Below are 3,987 nucleotides of genomic sequence, written 5' to 3'. Positions count from 1 at the left end.
ACAATGTATACAAAAATTAGCCAGGCATGGTGGTGTGTGTCTGTAATCCCAGATATTTGGGAGGCTGGAGGTAGGAGGATTGCTTGACCCTGGTAGCTCAAGGCTGCAGTGGGCCAAGATCGTGCCACTGCACTCCAGCCGGGGTGACAGAGCAAGACCCCGTCCCAAAAGCAAACAAACAAAAAACCAGGCCAAGTAGCATAGCTCACACCTGTAATCTCAGTACTTGCAGAGGCCAAGGTAGGAGGATTACTTCAGCTCAGGAGTTTGAGACCAGCCTGGGCAAAAAAGCAAGACCTCATTTCCACTAAAAATATAAAAAATTAGCCAGGCATGGTGGTGCATACCTGTAGTTCCAGCTACTCAGGAGGCTGAAGCAGGAGGATCACTTGAGCCTGGGAGATTGAGGTTGCAGTGAGCCATGATTGCCCACTGCATTCCAGCGTGGGCAACAGAGCAAGACCCTATCTCAGAACAAACAAACAAACAAAAAGCCATCCTAACTTGCACATGGCAGTCTGGTTACTGGAAGGCTCAGCATGTTGGCTGAAGCAAAATGTAAACAGAGTCCACACCATCAGTGCAAAAGGGACTGGAGTAAGTGTGGTAGGATGGCTCCCTGAACATCCACTTCAACTGTTCTCTCACTGAAGGTCCTCTAGGGCAAGATTCTAAAGCTAATAACCCACTTTCCCAGACATCTGTGCAGTACAAGTGACCACGTGGCTCCTTTCTATCCAATGGGATGCAGACAGAAATCAGCTGTCACCACCTCTTCTGTCACTTTCTCCTCCTGCTGGAGCAAGGGCCTGGAGCTGGAGATATGGCAGCCACTGCTAAGGCTGGAGGAGGGGAAAGACAGAAAGACCCTGGCTCCTTCTTGGCCTTCGTGGACCACCATTCCAGACCTAGACTGTATTAGCCTGACTTGTCATTGTCTGAGATTATATGATTAAGTCCAGTTAAGCCACCACAGTTGTTGGGTTTCATGTACAGGCAACTGAGTGTCGTCTTGTGTGATTCAGAATTATGTAAGTCTTCCTTTACCCACGTGACAAAATGCCACCTTCCCAAGGAGCATGGGAGAGGACGAAACCTCAGAGGACTTGAACAGTGGCCTGGGCTACAGATCTGAGCCAGGGTGGATGAAAGTGGTTTTAGGACAGCTAAATGACTGTGGGAGGACTGCTCCAACCTTATTTTAAATTTTTTTATTTTTTAAATATTGTGTTATGTTTTTAGAGATGAGGTCTTGCTCTGTCACCCAGGCTGGAATGTAGTGATGCAGTCATAGCTCACTGTAATCTCAAACTCCTAGGCTCAAGCGATCCTCTTGCCTCAGCCTCCTGAGTAGCGGGGACTACAGGTGTGTGTCACCAAGCCCAGATAATTTAAAAAAAATTTTTTAGAGATGGGATCTCACGATGTTGCCCAAGCTGGTCTCAAACTCCCAGCCTCAAGATATCCTCCCACTTCAGCCTTGAGAGTAGCTGGGATTAGAGATGCAAACCACCACACCAGGCTCAGGAAATACTTTAAATGAGAATATCCGTATCTCTGCCAATCTTAATTATCATAGTAAAAATATTCAGCATCCAAAGAATTGTCAAGATAATTAACCTGTTTAATTCCTGTAACAGTAAGAACTGCTTTCTGTTACAAGACATAGAAACCTCCACTTATTGGCTTAATTTTTTTTTTTTTTTTTTGAGACAGGGGTGTCTTGCTCTGTAGCCCAGGCTGGAGTGTAGTGGTGGGATCCCAGCTCACTGCAGCCTCCACCTCATGGGTTCAAGCCATCCTCCCACTTCAGCCTTCCAAGTAGCTAGAACTATAGGCATATGCCACCACACCTGGCTAATTTTTGTAATTTTTGTAGAGATGGAGTTTCGTCATGTTGGCCAGGCTGGTCTTGAACTCCTGAGCTCAAGCGATCCTCCGGCCTCGACCTCCCAAAGTGCTGGGATTACAGGCGTGAGCCACTGCACCCGGCCCCTGGCTTAACTATTGATTGGAGGATGGATTGGTTCACATGACCTAAAAGTCCAGAGGTATATCTCGCTTCAGGCAAGCTTTGATCCAGCGACACCGTTAAATCCCCAATGGCCTCATACCTCCTCATTTCACTGCTCTACCTTCCAAGGCTCAGGCTTCATTCTCAGGTTTGCTACCTGAGGCAGACACTATTGATGCCCTGTCCCTAATCCCCTAGGCCTACTAGAGTTTGCCTGCAGCTGTGATGGACAATTTGCTGTACTCTGACAACTTGCTGCCTCAAGCACCTACCTCTCTCTGATGCTCTGCCTGAATGCTTTCTTCTGCATCAGGGGAGTTGGTTCTACTGAATGCAGGGAATTGATGCTGGGGAGACATCCCCTCTCCCTGCAGCTACAAAAGTGACTTGCATTATATCTCTGTTGGATAGCACTGCTGTAGATTCTATAGCAAACTACAGCCTGTGTGCCAAATCTGGCCAGCTGCCTGTTTTTGTAAATAAAGTTTTATTGAAAAATAGCCACACTCATTCTTTTGTTTGTTTGTTTTTGTTTTCGTTTTTGTTTTGAGACGGTGTCTCGCTCTGTCGCCCAGGCTGGAGTGCAGTGGTGCGATCTCGGCTCACTGCAAGCTCCGCCTCCTGGGTTCATGCCATTCTCCTGCCTCAACTTCCCGAGTAGCTGGGACTACAGGCGTCCACCACCACGCCCAGCTATTTTTTTGTATTTTTAGTGGAGACGGGGTTTCACTGTGTTAGCCAGGATGGTCTCGATCTCATGAACTCGTGATCCGCCCGCCTCGGCCTCCCAAAGTGCTGGGATTACAGGTGTGAGCCACCGTGCCTGGCTCATTCTTTTATATATTATCTGTGGCTGCCCTAGAGCAGCAGAGTTGCATAGTTGCGATAGAAACCATGTGTCCTGTAAAGCCTAAAATAGTTATTCTCTAAACCTTTGCAGAAAAAGTTTGCCAATCCCTGGTAGAAAATATCGACCTTAAAAATATCTCTAGGCCAGCCAGGCAGGGTGGCTCAAGCCTGTAATCCCAGCATTTTGAGAGGCCCAGGCAGGAGTTTGAGACCAGGCTGAGGCCAGGAGTTTGAGACCAGACTGGCCAACATAGCAAAATCTTGTCTCTACTAAAAATACAAAAACCTAGCCACAGGCATGAGGGTGCGCATTTGTAGTCTCAGCTACTCAGGAGGCTGAGGCACAAGAGTCACTTGAACCCGGGAGGCAGAGGTTGCAATGAGCCGAGATCGAGCCACTGCACTCCAGCCTGGGCAACAGAGACTCTGTCTCATAAAAAAATAAAAATAAAAATAAAAATAATTTTTTAAAAAATGCTGGGTGCCATGGCTCACGCCTGTAATCCCAGCACTTTGGGAGGCTGAGGCAGGTGGATCACCTGGGGTCAGGAGTTTGAGACTAGCCTGACCAACATGGTGAAACCCCGTCTCTACTAAAAATTTAAAAATTTAGCTGGGTATGGTGGTACACATCTGTAATCCCAACTACATGGGAGGCTGAGACGCAAGAATCTCTTGAACCCAGGAGGCGGAGGTTGCAGTGAGCTGAGCTCCAGCATGGGCAACAAGAGTGAAACTCCTTCTCAAACAAACAAAAAAAAAAAGAAGTATTTCTCAGCTCCTTTATATGTAATTGGAAATTTCTTTCACACCCTTGCCCCATCGAACAACAAAATGAATTCAACTTAAAGGGCCAGGTGTGGTGGCTCATGCTTGTAATCCTAACACTTTGGGAGGCCAAGGAGGGAGGATCACTCGAGTCCAGGAGTTCAAGACCAGCCTGGGCAACACAGTGAGACCCTGTCTTTAAAAAAAATAAAAATAGCCACATGTGGTGGCACACACCTGTAATCCCAGCTAGTGGGGAGGCTGAGGTGGGAGAATCACCTGAGCCTGGGAGGTCGAGGGTGTAGTGAGCCCAGATCACGCCACTGCACTCCAGCCTGAGTGACAGAGTGAGAGTC

This window comes from Colobus angolensis, unplaced genomic scaffold, assembly GCF_000951035.1.
Source record: "Colobus angolensis palliatus isolate OR3802 unplaced genomic scaffold, Cang.pa_1.0 Scaffold103, whole genome shotgun sequence".
In the NCBI taxonomy this organism is placed as follows: domain Eukaryota; kingdom Metazoa; phylum Chordata; class Mammalia; order Primates; family Cercopithecidae; genus Colobus; species Colobus angolensis.
Note: the sequence above shows the minus strand (reverse complement) of the source record.